At 36.1% G+C, this 22612-nt stretch overlaps 1 protein-coding gene across 1 annotated transcript in view; it reads left to right on the forward strand.

Moving 5' to 3' along the window:
• MYLK4 (myosin light chain kinase family member 4) overlaps positions 1–22612 on the forward strand; it is a 141166-nt gene that overhangs the window by 5073 nt on the left and 113481 nt on the right. The gene's annotated exons all lie outside the window — the stretch shown is intronic.

A 22612-nucleotide genomic window follows, 5' to 3' on the forward strand; every position in this document is an offset into this window, starting at 1 on the left:
TGCAAATAAGAACGTCTCGTCGCTGGACGCCCTTTTAGATTTTGGCCTTTTAGTCAAGGACCGTTTTACCGAAGGAGTATATCTAGGTACATGTCCCTTCTACTCTTTAATAGTTAAAAATTAGAAATATATTTAATTCTAAATGGTTAGTTAAGTTAGGGTATAGTTATCCCCATAGCAATAAGATATCAGGCAACCATTTAAAATTACCATACATTATAGACAGTGACAGAAAACGCCCAACATAAATTAAGAAAATGTACTGTATTCCACACATTTGAATGATAGGATTATTGTCTTCTATGACTTTATCTGATTTTCGTTAAATCTCTCCTTCAAAAATTTGTCACAAACGTGCAGTTTTGGTATTTAGAGGAGAAAATAAGTTGACAGAGGACAAAAGGGGAAATAATTTTAGAAAAGAATGAACTTTTTTCTAAAAGTTGACAATTGTTTTTTTATTTTTTTAGAATATTTTTCATTGATTATGCTATTACAGTTGTCCCATATTTTCTCCCCTTAATTCCCCTCCTCCCAGCACCCCACCTCCCTCCAGCATTCCCCCACCTTAGTTCATGTCCATGGGTCCTACGGATAAGTTTTTTGGTTCCTCCATTTCCTATACTATCCTTAACCTCCCCCTGTCTATTTTGTGCCTACCATTTATGCTTCTTATTTGTTGTAGCTTTTCCCCAGTTCTCCCCCTTCCTCCTCCCTGGTGATAAGCCTCCATGGAGATAACCATGTGATCTCCATTTCTGTGATTGTATTCCCGTTCTGGTTGTATGCTTAGTTTGTTTTGGTTTTAGATTCACTTGTTGATAGCTGTGAGTTTGTTGTCATTTTACTGTTCATATTTTATCATCTTTTTCTTAGATAAGTCCCTTTAACATTTCATATAATAAGGGCTTGGTGATGATGAACTGCTTTAACTTGGCCTTATTTGGAAAGCACTTTATCTGCCCTCCCATTCTAGCTTATAGCTTTGCTGGATACAGTAATCTTGGATGTAGGACCTTGCCTTTCATGACTTGGAATACTTCTTTCCAGCCCCTTCTTGCCTGTAAAATTTCTTTTGAGAAATCAGCTGATAGTATTGTGGGAACTACTTTGTAGGTAACTGTCTCCTTTTGTCTTGTCTTGTTGCTTTTAAAATTCTCTCCTTATCTTTAATCTTGGGTAGTGTAATTATGATGTTCCTTGGTGTGTTCTTCCTTGGGTCTAACTTCTTTGGGATTCTCTGAGCTTCCTGGACTTCCTAGAAGTCTGTTTCCTTTACCAGATTGGAGAAGTTCTCTTTCATTATTTTTTCAAATATGTTTTCAATTTCTTGCTTTTGCTCTTCTTCTTCTGGTACCCCTATGATTCAGATGTTGAAATTTTTAAAGATGCCCTGGAGGTTCATAAGGCTCTCCTCATTTTTCTGAATTCTTGTTTCTTCATTCTGTTGTGGTTGAATGTTTATTTCTTCTTTTTACTCCAAATTATTGATTTGAGTTCTGGTTTCCTTCCCATCACTGTTCGTTCCCTGTACATTTTCCTTTATTTCACTTTTCATACCCTTCACTTTTTCCTCTATTTTGTGACCATACTCAACTAATTCTGTGAGCATCCTGATTACCAGTGTTTTGAACTGTGCATCTGATAGGTTGGCTATCTCTTCATCACTTTGTTCTATTTCTGGAGCTTTGATCTATTCTTTCATTTGGGCCATATTTTTTGTCTTGGCTTGCCTTTTATGTAGTAAGGGGCAGAGCCTTAGGTATTCATCAGGGCAGGGCAACCCAAGTCATTGTGTTGTAGTGCTGTATGTGGGGGAGGGGATCAGAAAGGGAACAATTTTCCATCACTTCCCTGGCTTTTGGCAAGCGAATTGTGCCCTTTCAGGTGCTGATTCGCAGGTGGGTGGGTTTATGTACGTTTTAGGACCCTGTGGGCCTTTCTAATGGACTCTTGTATGAGACTGGGAGTTTCCCCCACCACAGCAATGCCCAGGTTTTTACCACCAGGGGTTTTTTGTCTTTAGTGTTCCCACGCTGAAACTCTGGGTTTTGCGGTCTATCTTGCTGCCCCCGTTGTTTCTCCCAGTTTATCTGCATGCAAATGTGGGGTCACCTGGTCCTCCAGCTGCTGCCTTGCCTTGAGTCCTCTTAGCCCTGGCTACCCATCTCCACCCTTCCTACCAGTCTGGATGAATGTTTCTTCTTTAACTCTTTGGTTGTCAGACTTCCATACAGTTCAATTTTCTGGCAGTTTGGGTTATGTTTTGTGTTTAAGTTTGTTGTCCTTTTGGTTGTGTCCGGAGGCAAAGTATATCTACCTGCGCCTCCATTTTGGCTGGAAGTCCACAGAAATTGGATTTTTATTTCCACAAGAACATCTTGAAATGTATCCTTAAGTAAACACTTAATGACTATATTACTCCCTTCATAAAAGATGATTTTACAAAAAGAAAAATGAGTCATATAGAACTAGAAGTAGCCCTAGCTAGTGTGGCTCAGTGGATTGAGTGTCAACCTATGTACCAAAGGGTCTCAAGTTTGATTCCCAGGCAGGGCATATGCCTGGGTTGTGGGCCAGGTCCCCAGTTGGGGTGTGCGAGAGGCAACCACACATTGATGTTTCTCTCCCTCTCTTTCTCCTTCCCTTTCCATCTCTCTAAAAATAAATAAATAAATAAAAGATGAAAAAAAAAAACTAAAATTAGGTTAAGGATATTATTAAAAAGGAAGTGTAAAGGAAGCATTTTTTTGTTTGTTCATATTGGGTGTCAAGCATGTGTCCTGTCAACTGAAGGTCATTGATGGCAATTTAACACTTTTGGGGTGGGGTGAAGAAGGAAATTTTATTCAGTGCAAATAGCTCAAGTGCCAGCAATAACAGCACACCTCTAGGAAGTCCCCTGGCAAGATCCTTTTACTTTCCAGCCTGTGTCTCAGCTTGAGCTAGGAGAAACACAACCCTCCTTAGACAGGTACAGTGTACTCTGAGGCAGAGAAGTCCCTTCTTTGGTCCCTTGATTGGCCCGTCCTCATGCAAATGAGGAATTCAAGTCCTGTCAGTTTGAATGCCCCAAAAGGCACTATCCTGATTGGTTAGAATGAAGCTACTCTGATTAATTGGTGAAGATGCTAATTGGGTGGGGAGGCAGACTCACTCCTATTGGTTGAAATAGGATTCCAGGAACTCCTTTATAAGGGCTGGCTCAGATGGCCTAAACACAGTACAGGTTGCAGTTCAGTGCAGAGACAGGTAGTGCAGTGCAGGCTTCTCCCTGAAGTGCAGTTTGCATAAGATACCCCTGTGTATAGACTTCCGGCCAAGATAGAGGCATAGGTAGACACACTGTGCCTCCTTGCACAACCAAAATAAGGACAACAAAAATTTAGAAACAAAAAAACAAACAGTACTGACAGAAAATTGAAGTGTATGGAAGTCCGACAACTAAGGAGTTAAAGAAGAAATGTTCATGCAGACTGGTAGGAGGGGCGGAGTTCAGCGGCTGGGCAGAGAGGGCTCACAGCAAAGCAGTGGCTGGTGGACCTGGGTGTGCAAGGTGGCAGATTGTGGAGGGGCGAGGCCCACATTCACGCACAGATAAACCGGGCGAAACTGGGGAGCAAGAGAGACCACACAACCCAGGGTTCCAGCTCGGGGAAAATAAAGCCTCAAAACACCAATTGAAAACACCTGTAGGGGTTGAGGTGCCAGGATAGATTCCCAGCCTCACAGGAGAGTTTGTTGGAGAGACCCACAAGGTCCTAGAATGTACACAAGCTCACCCACATGGAAATCAGCACCAGAAGGGCCCAGTTTCCTTGTGGGAAGTGGGGGAAGTGACTGAAATCTGGCAGAGAGCAGAGCAAGTGCCATTGTTCCCTCTTGGACCCCTCCCCCACATACTGCATCACAACCCAGAGACTGGGCTGCCCCCCACCCTGTGAATGCCTAAGGCTCCACCCCTCACTACATAACAGGCGCAACAAGACAAAAAAAAAATGGCCCAAATGAAAGAACAGATCAAAGCTCCAGAAAAAAATACAACTAAGCAACAAAGAGATAGCCAACCTATCAGATGCACAGTTCAAAGCACTGGTGATCAGGAGGATGCTTACAGCATCCTGAATTGGTTGAATTTGTTTGCAAGTTGGATGAAAAAATGAAGGCTATGCTAAGTGAAATAAAGGAAAATGTACAGGGAACCAATACTGATGGGAAGGAAACTGGGACTCAAATCAATGGAGTGGACCAGAAGGAAGAAAGAAATATCCAACCAGAAAAGAATGAAGAAATAATTTTAAAAAAATGAGGAGAGCCTTAGGAACCTCCAGGACATCTTTAAAGGTGCCAACATCCGAATTATAGGGGTACCAGAAGGGGAAGACGAAGAACAACAGTGGAAAAGTTATTTGAACAAATAATAAAGGAGAACTTCCAGATCTGGGAAAGAAAATAGACTTCTGGGAAGTTCAGGAAGCCCAGAGAGTCCCAACCAAGTTGGACCCAAGGAGGAACACACCAAGGCACATCATAATTACATTACCCAAGATTAAAATGAAGGAGAGAATTCTAGAAGCAGCAAGAGATAAAGAGACAGTTACCTGCAAAGAAATGTCCATAAGACTATCAGCTGATTTTTCAAAAGAAATTTTACAGGCAAGAAGGGACTAGAAGTATTCCAAGTCATGAAAGTCAAGGACCTACATTGAAGATTGCTCTATCCAGCAAAGCTTTCATTTAGAATGGATGGTCATATAAAATGCTTCTCAGATAAGGTCATGTTGAAGAAGTTCATCATCACTAAGCCCTTATTATATGAAATGTTAAAGGGACTTATCTAAGAAAAAAAGATAAAAAACATGTATGGTAAAATGACAGCAAACTCAGAATTATTAACAACCACACCTAAAATGAAAACAAAAACAAACTAAGCAAACAACTAGAACAGGAAAAGAACCACAGAAATGGAGATCACATGGGGGTTATCAACAGGGGAGTGGGAGGAGGAGAGAGGGGGAAAAGTTACAGAGAATAAGGAGCATAGATGGTAGGTAGAAAATAGACAGGGGGAGGGTAAGAATAGTATGGGAAATGTAGAAGCTAAGAATTTATAAGTATGACACATAGACATGAACTAAAGGGGGGGATGTGGGTGGGAGAGGGTGTGCAGTGTGGAGGGGAGTGAAGGGGAAATGGGACAACTGTAATAGCATAATCAATAAACTATATTTAAAAAAAGATACCCCAGCGTATAAATGGCTAAGCTGTTTTTGAAATTTGAGCCTAGTTAAGCCACCAGGAGCACTTTTTGGTATCTTCTTTCTCAGGGTCCCAGTCCCAAACTCCTGGCAAATATTAAGAAGAGTGAATTCCTTACTTTGGATGATTTTTTCTAGCTAGACATATTAGGCCCCAAAATAAAATGAACAGAAAAGCAACAATGAGTTGAGTAGAGAATCATTATTCTTTGGCCAACGTATAATTCGAAATTGTGCAAAAATAGGGAATTATGAACTTGTAGAGCTTTGTGTTTATTCCCCAGAGCAACCATCACAGGAATATCCAAAGCAAGTACTTTGGGAAGAGTTTTGTTTGTAGGAAAGGGGAAAAATCTTTTTCCTGTACCCATTTTAGGTGTATCAGCTGGGGCCCTGTTAATATTTTGTTAAATTGAGAAAAGTAGATTTAAAAAGAGAAAACAAATTTGTTGGTGGGTGCAGTGATCATACATGTGGGACTACTTAGTGATGAACCTGGGCTTTTGACAAAAAGAATAACACATGCTTAGAGAAATAATGGGACAAAGGAAAAGGACTTTGATATTCTAGGGTGACAAATTATAGGAAAGTATATACAGGGTCTGGCACAAATAACGCCCCTCTTTTATTACAAAACCTTTTATTACAAAATCATAAGTGTGCAATTCTGTAACATAATATCACACTCAAGCACACCATATGCCATTTTAGGTGAAGTGTTCAAATTTAAACTATAAATTGTTACACTGATATTATTTTACCCTATCCACCACACTCAAGCGGGCGTTACTTCTGTTGGACCCTGTATATGCGGGAACTAAGGAAAGATAGGGGCTAGTTAGCAAAGATTTTTGTGTAAATTCCTCTGGGTTAATAATGGTTTGGAGTTGTCTCTGTTTTTTCTGGTAGAGAGGGGAGTGTAGGTGGGCACCTTTAAAGTTCATGTCCTGCTTTTAAGCAAATTGGGAGAGGGTAGATAACTTTTCTTGTATTTGCTGCTTCTCAATTGGCTTCATCTCAAAATAATCCTTATGCCAAAGTGGTATATTTTGGTGTGGCATATTCCGCTACCCTTCAGGTTCTAGGGCTGCACTCAAAACAGATTTTGAAGGAAAGTGTTACTAAATATGGAAATGTTATATATATTATTTTAAACATTAATAGAAATGCAGGGTCTAGCACAAATAATGCCCCTTTTTATTACAAAATCATAAGCATGTAATTCTGAAACATGACAATAGCACACTCAAACACACCATATGACATTTTAGGTGAAATGTTCAAATTAAATCTATAAATTAATACACTCATATTATTACCTTATCAACCACACTCAAGCAAGCCTTCTGCTTGAGCCTGTATATTGGCATATGGTCACTCCTTAGTATGAGCAAAATACTTCAAAATAGTGACAATAAGTGAGACAACAGTTGTAAAATTTGTTGAATGTCTTTTAATAAATGTAAGGTTTATTTTTTTATTTTTTAGAAGTGATACATGCTTACTATGGAAACTCCTTTCAGAGACCATCATTGTTAATATTTTAGCAATTTCTTCCAGTATTTTTACATGTATTTCAAGATTATACTGTGTATTTACATGTAAATGTAATTCTATATCTGTCTTTACTGTTACCTAATATGTATTTTCAAAAGTATATATTGGAATGGGAAAATATTCATTATGTATTAAAAGATACAAAATTAATTATACAGTATAATCCTGTTTTATACATGTGTTTTGCTCATACATATTTATAACAAAAGGAAAAATATTTTTAAAAGACAAAATTTACCATATATGTATATATGTCTTATTCCCATGGGGACAAAACTGAGCACTTTGGATATACTAAGAGGTATGTATATATACTATGGCACTTGAACTTCAAAAATCTGGGTTTGAGTTGACCACAGTATGACCTAGGGTAAGGTCCTTAACTTCTCAGACTCAGTTTCACAATCTAAAAGAGGAGCAATTGTGAGAATTAAATGATCTTATAAATGTAAAAGTTTTTAGTGTAGTGCCTGGCATACAGTAGGCTCTCTATTATTATTTTATTTCTGAATTCTAGCACATGTTACCTATAGTTCCAAGTTTCCTCTACTAGATGGTAATGGTAGAAAAATAAAATGAACAAACTATACCAGCTTTTCTAACCAGATTTAAACTTTCTTTTAAAATTAGCATAAATACAAATAAATTCAAGCTCTATTACTAAGCCACAGAAAATGAGATCAATGTGAAGCAATAAAACCTGAGCTAAAATTTTCTCTCATACCCCATTTAATTGTTTTCAACTGGCCTTGCGAGTTTGCTTTGAGTGGTGTAAGCATCTTTGTTCTCTTTCCCCAGATGCAGAATAGGGATGATATATTAAGTGGGTGACTCAAATAAGCTCTCTGTTTTGTGGCCAGAAGAAAAGTCTCAGCCTGGCTTCAATGTTTAAGTGCAGGTAGGTGGTAGGCAGTTAGATAGACATGAGCAAAGTAAACGAGGAGCCAGGTACAGAAAGTTACCAGGTCGGAAAGTCCTAGGTACCTAGCAACAGAAAAAACTGCTTTGGGACCTCATTCCCAGGGTGACCTTTGCTTCCCTAGCATATCTTTGGTCATGTGATTTAGCCCCTCTGACCTTTCATATTGCTGGCCATGTGTTTGGACCATCCCCTGACCATTTCTTCCCTGTCATGTTGCTAGTCATGTGGGTTAGACTCTCTTGGAGGGGGAATTAACAATGGGGCCAGAAAATAGCCCTGAAGCATTAAACCCCCAGGGTAATGAGGTACTGACTTGCATACAATATACCTAGGCTTCAGTTATGTTTTAGCTTCAAGCCCAGAAAAGCAGCAAAGCAGTCAATTGATGCCATGGCTCACAGCAGGACCAGCTGCAACCAATCAGTAGAGACCATGACCCTGAAAGGATACACCTGAAAAGTTGTTGAATATTCTATTGGGATCCTCCCCTGAGACCTCCAGATAAATACCCTCAAGACAGAGGACATAGTGTGGCTCTCTACCCATGTCTTTCCCCACCCTATTTCCCCAGGTGTGTTTTCCTTATCTGTCTCTTTCTCCTAAGCTCCAAGGCCCCGTCTTTTGCCTCCGTAACTTGTGTCCTGAGTCCATTTCTTCTGTGGCTTACTTCTACCTCTGTGGCTTTCTAAACAAGTTTTCTTTTATAGTTTGGCCCAGAATTCTTTCTTAGGCAGAACATAAATATCAAGGTTGCTGACCCATGTGGTCCAGTCTTATTCCGTGGATCTAATACCATTTTTTAGCCAACAGGTATATAATAAACCTCCTAGTATTATTGAACTTCCAGGCATCATCTTGCACCTTTATTCATACCCAACGTATGCTGGGATATGGTGGACAGTTTGAGTCCAGTTAACCCACCATAATGCACATCCCTGACATGTTTAGTCACCATCCTAAAAGCCCTATAATCATCTGATCTTCCTGCTTTGTGATTCCTCTTCCCTAACCCAATCTCCTGCTCCTTTCTTTTCCTGACTTTCCCCTGTACCCTCTAGAATCTGTTGCACATTTCTTATGAAGTTTATTCTAATAAGTTGTATACATTTCCTTGCTATTGTAATAAGACCTTTTAATTTTATTTTTTTACTGGTCTTATTGGTTTAAACGAAATATATTGATTTTTATTATTTTTTAAATGTTTCCTTTTGGGGAACATTTTTATTAGTTTTAGGTGATTTTCAATTGGTTCCTATAGTATAAAAATAACATATCTGAACTTTTCCCTGGCACAGAGTTAAAAAACCTTTGGGATTTCCTGAGTAATAGATGAGTCTTTATTATGCCAATGAGGTCACTCCTAGTGAGTCCCTAGATAGCTTCAGAATGGGTCTGATCACCAGGAAGACCAACTACATAATTAGAGGGTTAGAACATCAGGCCAGCTATCTCTGGGGAGTGGAAGAGTGGCATTGGAGATCAAGTTCAATGAAATGACCAGTGATTCAATCAATCATGCCTACATAGTAAAACCTCAATAAAAACATTAAGCTCAGTGGAGCTTCTTGGTTGATGAAAACACATGGGAAGGGAAGGTAATAAGCTTTGTCTCCAGGGAGAGGGTTTGGCAGTTCTGTCAGGGACCCTCCCAGACCTCACTTTATGTATATCCATTATTTACAAACTATAATCACAGCTAAAGAGTTTTAGATGATTTCTGTGATTAGTTCTAGTAAATCATCAAGTTTTAGAGTGTTGTGGGACCCCTCAGATTTGTAGCTGGTTGGTCAAGAGTGCAGCTGGTTGAGAGAAACTTGAGGCTGGTGTCTCATGTGAGGGCAGTCTTGGGGAGGACTTTGCCCTGAATCTATGGAGTCCAATACTAACTTCAGTTAGTTACTATTAGAAATGAATTGAGCTGCAGACCACTGAGTTGGTGTGGGAGAATGTGTGTCAGAAAACTGCTTGTGTCTTTTCCTCTTTGATACATTTATCTATTATTTTATTTTATTTTTGAATTACATTGGCCAATACTACATATTATGAAGTTATTGGAGAAGCAACTTTATCTTATAAAGTGAAATGTGAAGTGACAGACAAAGTTCTACTCAATCCCTAATTTGAAAAAAATCAATAAAATAAAGATACCTACTTAACATACTGTGATTATTATTTTTTTACCTCAAACTAGCATTATTATATTTAATGATAAAAATGCTGAAGATATTTGTCATATTATTCTCACAACTGCACATTTTCCTTGTACTGGAATACTTTTTTAGCCTTTTGCTATGTCCGGATTACTATTTACTCTTCAGTTAATGTAAGTCCTCTTAACTTTCCCTGACCCTCCAGGCTAGTTTGGTGACCTTTGCCATATGCTTATTTGACACCTTGTCTATCCCTTATAACAGGTACCTCATAGCATTATAATTACCTTACATGTCTATTTTCACTCCTGCCTCCAACTTCCATTAGAGGACAGAGTTTTTCACTTTGTACCCTCATGTCAGGCCTCATGCTGACATGTAGTGGGTAATGGGAATGTGCTTGAATGAAATCAATGAGTAAAAACCACCAGGCAAGCTTAAACTGTGGGTTTAACTCTTTTCCCCTAATGTTCACATTTGGAGCATCTTTCTCTCACACAAAAAACACCTGGATGGGGCTTTAATTACAGGAGGATTAGATGAAGACTTTCTGTTGACATGGAGATATTTAGAGAACCATTCCATAAAGAAAAAAAGATATATATTTTGAGGGGAGGTTAATAAGGTGGTCACCTAAGAACAATAAAGAATTGCCACTGGGAAGAATGACTGGTTGCTTTTGCAAGAGATGGATATTTAATTAAAGAAAGAAGAGAATATGTAGGGTATACAATGAAATCTGTTTCCTTCTTGTCCATTGACCTGAATTTGCAATCCTGTGGTGTGAGGGCTGAAGACTAGAAGATGAACAAATCATTCATGAGAACCTGGGCATTCTGGGCATAAATGGTGCTGCTCTGGGATCTAGAAAACATTTATTTCTATATTATACATCATTATATACAGAAATTTATTTATTTCTATGTGTATATCATTATATATAGAAATAATGATACATACAAATATAAAAACTAGGCTTCATCTGTTCTTCAAAAGATATGTTTATAAAAATGAAAAAGAAAAGCCATAGACTAAGAGAATATTTGTAATACATTTACACTGGACTTGTATCAAGAATACATAAATAATTATTACAACTTAGTAAGATAAAACATCCCAGTTTTTAAATAGACAAAAGGTATAAAAGAGTACTTCACAAAAGAAAATATAGCCAAAAAACACAAAAAGTGCACAGGGAAATGCAAATTAAAACCACAATGAGATACTCTCGATCCCACTGGAATGACTGAAAATAATGACTGACAATATTAAATGCTGGTGAAGACAAGGAATGACTGGAACTCCCATGCATTGCTCTTGAGAGTATAAAATGGTACAACCATTTTGGAAAATCATTTGGCAGTTTTCTTTAAAAGTGAAACATACCCTTACCATAAGACCCAGCAATTCTGCTCCTAGAAAATTTACCCATGAGAAATACAAACATGTCCACAACATGTTCACACAACGACTTGTACATAAATGGTAGCAGCTTTATTCACAATAGTCCTGAACTGGAAACACATCAAATACCCATCAAGAGATGAATGGAAAAACAAATTTTGGTTTATTTATATAATGACATTCTACTCAGTAAAAATAAATTAGTAATATGCACATCAAGATAGACAAATCTCAGAAATATGTGAAATAAAAGAAGCCAGACACAAAAGAGTATATATTGAATGATTTTAATTATAAAGTTCTAAACCAGGAAAAATTAATCTATAGTAGTAGAAATAATATCAGTGGCTATCTGCAGTGGAGGGACAGAAATTATTTGTGGTGGGTGCCAGGGTATGAGGGATCTTTTTGTGTAGTGATAGAAATGTGGTATATATTGATTAAAGAAATGGCTACATAGATGTACATTTATCAAAACTCACCAAGCCACACACTTAAAATGGGTTCAGTTTACTTAAGTAAAATTGAAATGACTGACAACACCAAATGTTGGCAAGCATCAAGAACAGCTGCAACTCTCATACATTGCTGGTGGAAGTTCAAAAATGGTACAGACACTTTGAAAACTTTTTGGTTTCTTGTAAAATTAAACACACACTTACCTTATGACCTACCAATTGCACTCCTAGGTGTTTACCCAAAAGAAATGAAACATCCATTTACAAGAAGACTTGTAGAAGAATATTTATAGAAGCTTTACCTACAATAGCCCCCCTCAACAACCTGAAAACAATGTGAATCAGTAGGTGAAGGAATAAACAAATTGTGGTCTGTTCATTCAGTGAAATACTACACTGCAGTATAAGTGGATAGACTTCTGATCTCTTCAACAACATACATGACTCTCATAAATATTATGTTGAGTGAAAGAGGCCAGACACAAAAAGTCAGGCTATGATTCCATTGATAAAACATTAAAAAGTAGTCAAGACTAAGGAAATCGTAGTGATAGACATCAAAAGCATAGTCATCTCTGAGACTGGGAAATTGACTAAAAGGGGACATAATGGAAATGTTCTATGTATTTTTTTCAGTTTGTTTATTTTTTCCACATTTTTGTTGTTGTTGTTGGTTACAGTTGTCTCAATGGAGACAGTGGAAATGTTCTATATTCTGATTGGGATGTTGGTTAGTTGGATATACACAGTTCTCAAAGCCAATCAGATAGTATGTTTAAGAGCTGTGCATTATCAGTGGCATTACAATCAGCAGCGGGCACTACACTGCTTCTGTTAAAGTCACAGACCTTAGCAGTCTAGAACTAGATAAGGAAAATTTTGTGGTTGGCCAAATGTGTGAAATGGGTAAGCCAGAACCACTGAATGAGGAGGAAGCTAGGGGTGTGGCTGAAAATTATGATGATGAAGAAGTGTCAGTTAGAGTTGGTGGAAATACACAGCCAAGTAAAGTTTTGAACAAAAAAAATGTAGAAGCTATTGGACTTCTTGGAGGACAAAAGAGCAAAGCTGATTATGAGCTATACAACAAAGTATCTAATCCTGATAAAGGTACCAGTACAGCATTTGCTGAAAACAGAAATTCAGAGACTGACATTGCTAATGGGACCCAAGAATCTGATAGAAACAAGGAATCCAGTGACCAAACAGGCATTAACATTAGTGGATTTGAGAACAAAATTTCATATGTAGTGCAAAGCTTAAAGGAGTATGAGGGGAAGTGGTTGCTTTTTGATGATTCTGAAGTAAAAGTTACTGAAGAGAAGGACTTCTTGAATTCTCTTCCCCCTTCTACATCTCCCACATCTATTCCTTATTTGCTGTTTTATAGGAAACTGTAGAGTGAGTGTATTTTCCTTGTGTATATAAACAGACCCAGACAAACCGGTAATGTTGATTACATCAAAAAGTCTAGCTTTTCTTTTGAAGCTATTGTATATTATTGGTCTCTAGGTTTTTATCTGGTGAAATTTGAATTACTGAAAACCATGTTAATTTTTAGAATTCATTTTCCTTAGTAGAGACTAGTGATGTATTAGCTTCTGGGAACAAACTGTATAGGTTGGTAATTGAATTATCCAAAATGGAAGCATTTAAACACTTTTGAATTTACACCTTTTTGTGTTTGCTTTTTAAAATAAAGTGCTTGTATTTGTATCTCCATATTTTGGAGTAATTATCTACATGTTTATAGGTCCTGTGGTTTTAGAGCTAAGAAGCAGAATATCATTTCAGTACATTTTGTTTTATAAGCCATGAAGCCAAATCTTTGATGGGCTGTATTAGGGGCACAAAACCTGGGATGTGTGTGTATTCACAATGGTGTACATTTTGTGCCTTGGATCACTTTGAAAGTGTCTCAGAAAACCTGGACAGTCCTATCTTCACAAGAATTTTATATGTATTTATGAAGATTCTTCAGTATATCTTTTTGGGCATGGACTAATTTGTATCTCTTCATAGTCTTATTCTGCACAATCTGTATATAGTACATCAAACTTAGAGGTGTGACCTTAAGTTTAACTTTTTTAAGAATCCGAAGGTCAATAAAATTTAAAATGCTTAAAAACTAAAAAAAAAAAAAAGCTGTGCATTACACTGTAAGCAAATTTCATTCCAGTTAAACAACTTATTGCCAGGGGCTTCTATTTCTAATAATGGAAGCTGGGAAATTCAGATCAATATCCCTGCTAAAAACATCTAAAATATTTTAAAAATCTTCTTAAACATATCAAAGACCTAATAAAATAGTAAGAAATCATCAGAAAAAAATTCAAGGGCAATCCCTATCCAAAGAGGCAAAAGGGACCTGGGCACAAAAGTTCCTTTTGCCCTGAGGACTTTTGCCAATTCTGCCAATTGGGAAAAGTTGGATTGGGAGAAGTTGGCTTGGATTGGCCAGCCTCATGAGATGAGGATAACAGTGTTTTCCCAAGGTGAGGAGTCTAATAGATCTTTCTCCATTAAGCTGCCATCGCAAAGGGCAGCACCCTGATGGTAAGGGTGACTCAGAAATAAATCTGAGCCTTGAAACTGCCCTCGTGAGACTGTGGGGAAGTTTGTGTTGCCTTGACACTGAGCAAGAGCAGGGAGACAAAAATGTTGCAGTGCATACTCACAGGCTTATCCTTGTGGGGATTTTCAGCCCAGTTTTGCAATCCCCTGACTGGAGCCTCAAGCCACAAACTATTAGGCTCTGAACTTCTGAGAAGTGTTCCTGGGGCTTGTCAGAAAGAGAGGGAGATCCTCTCTAGAGTAAGAGACACCTTCTGAATAACCCACAAGTCAAAGAAGTAAAAATGGAAATAAGACAATATTTTGAGCTAAATTATACCCAAATATTGCATATACAAACTTGTGAGATCTGAATAAAGCAATATTTAATGATACATTTGTAAACTTAATTGCATACAACAAAGAAGGAAGGCTAAAAACCTTATGAGGACTTTTTAAAAATAGGAAATTGTGGGCCAATCTCATTCAATAACTATCAGTGCAAAAATTCTAAAAATATTAACTAACCTCATCTAGTAATATATGAAAAGGATGATACATCATAACCAAATTCTTATCCAACAAACTCAAGATTGATTTTATATCAGAATGTCAAAAGTATAATTCATAAACAAGAAAATTAGAGAATCTTCTCAAAAAATGCAAAATATGAAAGCATTTAATAAAATTTAATGTCCATTTATGATTTAAAGACTCTTAGGAACTAGGAATAAAAGGGAGGGATGCTTTTTAATATGAGTATCATTGAAAATTAATTTAGAGCGAATATTAATCTTAACAGTGAAATAGTAAAAGCTTTCTTTCCTTCTGACACCAGGAACAGGATGTGTGCTATCACCATTTCTTTCTTTTAAAAAAAATTGTTAAAATTATATTTTGGAGAGAAGGGAAGGGAAAAGAGGGAGAAAGAGAGGAAGAGAAACATGGATGTGAAAAAGAAACATTGACTGGTTGCCTCCCACATGTACCCTGTTGGGGTACTGAACTTGCAACCTAGGCATATGACCTGAACAGGAATGGAACCAGTGAGCTTTCCCTTTGCTGGACAATGCCTGACCAACTAAGCCACACCAGACAGTGCATTATCACCATTCCTACTCAATGTTGTACTGGAAGCCCTATAAGGTAAGAAAAAGAAAGAAAAGGCAGAAGGTTGGACAGGAAGATAAGAACTATTAATATTTTTACTTGATTATATAATTGTATCTGCAGAAAATCAAAATTTTGTACAAATAAACTTCTGAACTGATAACAGTTTAGTAAGTTTTCTGCATACACAATCAATGAAACTTCAATTTTATTTTCACAAATGGGAAAATTCAAAAGAAAACATTAACAGCATTAAAATGTGAAGTACATGAGAATAGATAAAATACAAGATGTAAAAGATCTTTGCAGAGAAAGAAAATTGTAAAATCTTTTTGAGGGAAAGTAAAGGTCAGAAACATTCAATAGCATAAAGATGTCAGTTCTTTTTTTGTGCCCAGTTATAGATTCAATGCAATCTCAATCTACATTCCACAAGTGGTGTGTGTGTGTGTGTGTATAACTCGACAAGTTGATTAAAAAATTTTTTTCAATGACATTTAAAAAAAGATTTTTGTTTATTTATTTTCAGAGAGAGAAGGGAGGAAGAAAAAGAGGAGGAGAGATATCAATTGGTTGCCTCTCTCGTGCCCCTAAAATGGAGACCTGTCCTGCAACCCAGGCATGTGCCCTGACTGGGAGTCAAACTGGTTACCTGGCAACCTTTCTGTTCTCAAGCTGGTGCTCAATTCATTGAGTCACACCAGCTGGGGCTAAAAAATTTTTTTTTAACATGTCAAGAATAGGAAAAATACTTTCAAAGAATAGGCAAAAAGACTTGTTGTACTGTATAAGAAGACATAGTATAAAGATGATAGAAATCAAGAATATGCTGTCAGCATAGGAATAAGCAAATAGGCATTGTAACAGAATAGACAGATCAGAAACATGGATATTTGATACATAACAGAGATGGTTCTGAAAATTAGAAAATGATTGATTTTTCAGTAAATGATGCTTGATAATATGTTAAATAAAATTGGACCTACTTTATACTATAATAAATAAAACCATCTTCCAAATATGAAAGGCAAACTACAAAGTTTTTAGAAAATAATATGGTAGAACTTTTATATGATTTCAGGGTGAGGAAGAGGGTAGTTTTCTTAAATAAGACACAAAAATCACTAACTGTGAAGGAAGAGATTAAGACATCTTATTACACAAAAAATGAAGAATTTCTGTGTATATTTATCAGAAGATAACACAGAAAAGAATGAAAACACGACACAGAGAGGGAGAAGGCATCTGCAACAAACATTACTGTCAAGCACAGTATTTAGAATATATAAAAATATTATTTCTAAAATCAATTAAATTAAAATTAATACTAATAAAATATATTTAAAAAGTTTACTTGGAAATAGAAAAGTGACAGAAAATTTAACAAAAATGAGCAAAGAACTTAAATATGTCTTTAATAAAAGATAAAAGAATGTCATATATTGAAAAGTCCTCATCCCTTTACTGCTCAAATAAATGCAATGTAAATAAAAATGACATACGATATGGGCAAAAGTAGATTTACAGTTATGAGTATGTGAAACACAGAGTTAATAAAGCAATTTTAATAATCATAAGCTGCATGTCTTTTTTCATATAAACAACTGTAAACCTACTTTGTCCACTCCTGGATTATTACACACCCACTAGATTAGCAAAACTTAAAATGTTGTTAGACATAGAGCAACAGGAGCATTCTTAAAGAGCTGGAGGAGTCTATATTGGTATATACATTGAAAGGTACATGACATTCACAATAATGTTCAGTGAAGACTCTAAATGAAAACAAAATGTCCATCAATAGTAGATATATGCATAAATTTTGGAATAGTTATGCAATGGAATATTGTATAATAGCAAATAACAAAGATATATATATTTATAATAACACAATGAATCAAAGACAATTTTGACTAAAAAATACAAAACAATACAACAATACAAGTACACTTACACAAAAATCCAACTGGCAAAACAAAGCTATATGTTTAGAGTACATATAGAAGTGGTAAAACTACAAAGAAAATCAAGGAAATTATTATTTAAAAATTCATATTAGTGGTTAATTTAAGGGGTAGGACAAAGGAATGGGGATTTGTGGGTCCTGGCAATATTCTACTCCTTGACCTAGAGGTGGCTTAATGGGCATATACTTTAATTATTCTTAAACCATACTTACAGTTTTATGTACTTTCTCTTTGTATATATATATATCAATGAATAAAAATGTAAAAATACTTTAAATTAGTTTGATTTCATTTTGAATCCATGGGCTGGGGAGGACCTGACATACGGTGACAGTAAGTGATCTTGCTTTTTGACTTATGAAAAATTGAGATGCTGGGGAGTATTTTTCCTTTTTAAAATTTAGGCTCTAGCCTTGGCTGGTGTGGCTCAGTGGATTGAGCGCCAGCCTGTGAACCAAAGGGTTGCTGGTTCGATTCCCAGTCAGGGTACATGCCTGAGTTGCAGGCCAGGTCCCCAGCAGGGGGTGTGAGAGAGAGGGAACCACACATTGATGTTTCTCTCACTCTCTTTCTCCATCCCTTCTCCTCTCTCTAAAAATAAGTAAATAAAAACCTTTAAAAAATAAAACTTAGGCTCTAAGTTTCTCAATGAATAATTTTTAACTTTTAAAATGGTATTAGGTAATGTTAGTAACAATAATGTTAATGATAACCATAAGCTTGTCACTTATCAAGTTTCTTTTATATACCAGTCATTTAAATCTCATTTTTTATTCCTCAGTAATCCTGTAAGGTAAATGTAATTGCTTTCATTTGGCAGATGAGAAATGCTGAGGCTCAGATAGGCTGAGCAACTGTTCTGAGTTTAAACAGCTAATAAATCTCAAATGGAAGCTTAAACTATCCATTTCCAATGCCCATGCTTTCTCCATCCACTAGGCTGGTCTCTTTATTATGCACTTATAAATTTATGTTAATGACATTTTTTTCAGATAAATAAGGGCATGCATATTTATTTTAGAAAATCAAAAAGCACAAGCTATAACTGCTATTCCTACTCTAGAGATAACCATTGGTAGTATTTGGCATAGCAATATTATCTGTTTTTATAACTAGAAATGTATCTGTATTATCATTCAGCTATTAATAGTGTCTTTTTTAGTCAAAATTAGAATCTTACTGCATATACTATTCTATAGTCTACCCTTACCCCATCATGTTTATTTTTTCTTGTGTTGTTAAGTAGTCTTCTACATATAACTTAATGAAAGAATAATATTTTTTCTTATGTTATACCATGTCTATTCTACTACATCTATTATACCATATCTATTCACCAACTTGTGCTTAGGTTCTAGTTCAATGTTTTAAATATAATAAATAATATCATTATGGACATTTTAAAAGGTAATATGTACAACTTTATTTCTTTGGGAAGAAATTCTGAGAAGTGCAATTTGGTGTCAAAGAGCATGACCAAATCACCTTCTGTAATGATTAGTGCAATTTACCTTTCAACCAGAAGTATATTAGAATGCCCATCACCCTATGTTCTCCCAGGCTTTATTTAAACTGAAAATATTTCTATAAGAGAAATATTAAAAAATGTATAATAAAATTTTAAGAGCTGGGACTTATAATGCCACTTGACCAGCTACCATGGTCCTTTTGAACCCCAAACTTTAGTACTTTTGAACTTATAAAATAAAACCTAACAACTTAATATAAATTATTACATAATATCCAAGTTTATTTTCTACCTAAACTATATTTAAAAATTTTTTATTGTTGTTCAATTACAGTTGTCCCCATTTCCCCCCATTACTCTCCCCGGCTTTACCCTCCTCCTCAATTCAATCCTCCCCCACCACCCCATTGTCTTTGTCCATGTGTACTTTTACATATTCCTTGACTTGACTCTTCCCCTTCTTTCCCCTGTTATCCCCTTCCCTCCTCCCCTCTGGTTACTGTCAGTTTGTTCTTTATTTCCATGTCTCTGGTTCTACTTTGCTTGCTTGTTTGTTTTGTTGATTAGGTTACACTTACAGGTGAAAAATATAACTTTTACCTTTACCAGGAAATAACATCTCTGAGAGTGTGTGAAATTTTCACCTATCTATCCACCAGCCACTAAATACCACATCCCCCACACAGCACTTTTTCCGTATGGAAAATTTCTCTCCTGTACCTTGCCCTCTTGGGAAAAGTAGTCCAACATTTGGTCAGAAGAACATGACTTGGGCTTTGCACTTCTGTAATTTCATGCCTTGTTACTATCATAAGCTTCTTCCAGCTCTGAAATTCACTTCCAATTTAGAAAGTAGAAAAACACTCCCAAGAATGTAAACATTAATATAACCTTTCTCCAATTTCAAAAACTAAAAAAATGATGACTCATGCCATAGAATGAATTTTTAAAAAATTGAGTATGAACATTCAGATTTTCCCTATTTGTCTCACAACAGTATCATGCATTTTATCTTGTGCCAAGCATTTTATTTTGTTCTTTCATTTTCAGACTTAAATAATAAATGGAAGGGAGAAATGAACATGAAATGGAGGAAAAGGCAGAAAGTTCCTATGGTGTTGGGTTGGAATTAGAAGTATATAAGTATGAACCCATGATTTAAAAATATATATGAGGTCTGTCCAGAAAGTATCCAACCATCTGTTATGAAAAATAAAGACATTTATTGAAGAAGATACAAGATACAAGAAATGTATCTTTTTACGTGGACAATGATGTCTCAGTCCCCTTCAAAGTAGGCACCTTTGGACCTCACACAGTTCTCTATATTGCCATCAGCTGCCCTGTTGTATTTTGCTGAATCTCATTGATAGTCTGAAATCTCTTCCCTTTCGAATGTGATTTTAGTTTTGGGAAAAGCCATAAGTCACAGAGTGCCAAATCTGGGCTATAGGGGAACTGAGTCTCCTGAGTGATTTGATGTTTCTCAAAAAAACTCTGCACAAGACGTGATGCATGAGTGGGTGTGTTGTTGTGATGAAGTTGCCAATCACCAGTTGCTCATAGCTGTGGCCTTCTGAATAATCTGAATCATTTTCACAGAAGAATGTTCAAGTTTAAAGCAAAATTTGATGCAGATTTGTTGCTCTCTTTCAGTCATTTTGAATGTGATGGCCTCACAGTACACATGCTCACTCAGTGGCGTCTTCCATCCCCACTGACTAGTACAGTGTAGTTACCGTTGTTCATACTTGTGCATTCCAGTCCACTCTCCTTGGCTACCAGATTACATTGATGTTGGACAAACTGTTCTCATCTAATTATCAATGGCTGGACTTTTTCTGGAAAGACCTCATATATATTTCCTAGCTCTGTTCACTGAAAGGACTAGAAGCAATGATACCCCAGTAGTAAAGAACACTCCAATTGCTATCATCTTGATTTCTAAATATCTTTCTTCCCTAAAAGGAACCAGGGCTCCTTTGAGAAATAATAGATTCTAGAAATAGGGCAAAAAGAATATAAGGTGAACTTTAAACATCTTGTTATGCCAGAAAGAAAGGAAGTACTCTAAAAAAATAGTAATAACATATTAAAAGTACTCAGGAGCTAATTTAAAGGCACTTGTGTTGACCAAATCTGGAACAATTTGAGCATCAAAATGAATGCAATAAGGAAAGTATATTCATTTTTAAAAATCCATGAGTTCATACTGATACTAAAATGAGAAGGAGATCAGAATGGGGATAGAAAGCTTTTCTGTATAGAAAAATATCAATTAATACATGTAGGAGAAATAATAGAATTAGGAAAATCACCATTTGTCAATCACTGTGGTAATAATTTATTCAGGGAAGAATGGATACTAAAATCATAGGGTGATAGATTGCTGGGGATACCAATAAATTCTCACAGGTTACTTATTAATTACAAAAATCAAAAGGGTAACTTTACATTGGAGATCTCTGGCAAATATCACCTTAATCAGATCTCCAAATTTAATATGACTCATCATGACACAAGCTATGTCATGTACCACCTATTGTGACATTCTGAGAAAGATACAATATCACTTATAGTTTTTATGTCTAGCAGTTTACCTGGACCCAAACATAAAAAAACAATCATGCAATTCAAATTGAGAGACAGCTTATAAAGAAATTGGTCGAGAGTCTCCAAAACTGTCATGAAGTGTTAAAAAAAATAGAGTGGGTGATTGTTCCCTGAATAGATAAAAGGAGACTAAAGAGACATGACAACAAAATGTGCTATGTGATTTTTTTATTAGATCCTGTTATGTGGGGTAGTGTCTTTGTTCTTAGAAGACATATGCTAATGTATTTAGCAATAAAGTTTCATGAGATCTGTAACTCATTATAAGAGAGACAGCAAATACGGAAAATGTTAACATTTGGTGAATCTATACTAAGGGTGTAGAGATATTCATTGCACTGTTCTTGCAAATTCTCTGTTGTTTTAATTTTTTTTTAAAAAAATAGGTCAGAAACAAAAATCATACAAGCTTTGGAAACTTATGAATTTATGAATAGTATTTGTGCAATGTGCTTTGTTACCATTGATTATCACACGTTCTGTTTTCTGTAGACTATATTGATTCAGTGACATGTATTTACATTTTACAAGAAAGTAAAAGAGCCCTGGCTGGCGTAGCTCAGTGGGCTGAGGATTGAGCGTGGGCTGCGAACCAAAGCATCGCAGGTTTGATTCCCAGTCAGGGCACACGGCTGGGTTGCAGGCCATGGCCCTGAGCAACCGCACACTGATGTTTCTCTCTCTTTCTCTTTCTCCTTCCCTTCCTAAAAATAATAAATAAATAAAATCTTTAAAAGAAAAAAGAAAGTAAAAGAGGATATAATAGATGGAAAAATTGTGCAATCATTATAGGAGTCACTAATTAAAATATTATTTAATATTTATGAAGGGCTGAATTATTAAATGGCTACATCTGTACTTTTATCTAGTTTTTTAAACCCTCCTATTTTATTTTATTTTTTAATTACAGAAAATTTAGCTGCTCACAGGCACTTGGAAATTTTAAGGGTCTAATATTAAATTGGGTTGTGAACATGTCTTGGTATTCTGTAACAACATCATCCTCTTTGATCAACGTATTATATCTCTCAGTAGAAACTAAGAGATAGAAGCTAGTTTTAAATTACCATTAATTTTGCCATTAATTACAGCTTTACATATTATGTGGTATTCATACCAGAAGAAGAAAAGAGTGAAGGTCTTAACTCTTTC

Source organism: Phyllostomus hastatus, unplaced genomic scaffold (assembly GCF_019186645.2).
Source record: "Phyllostomus hastatus isolate PE091 unplaced genomic scaffold, TTU_PhHast_1.1 phas_contig_37, whole genome shotgun sequence".
NCBI lineage: Eukaryota > Metazoa > Chordata > Mammalia > Chiroptera > Phyllostomidae > Phyllostomus > Phyllostomus hastatus.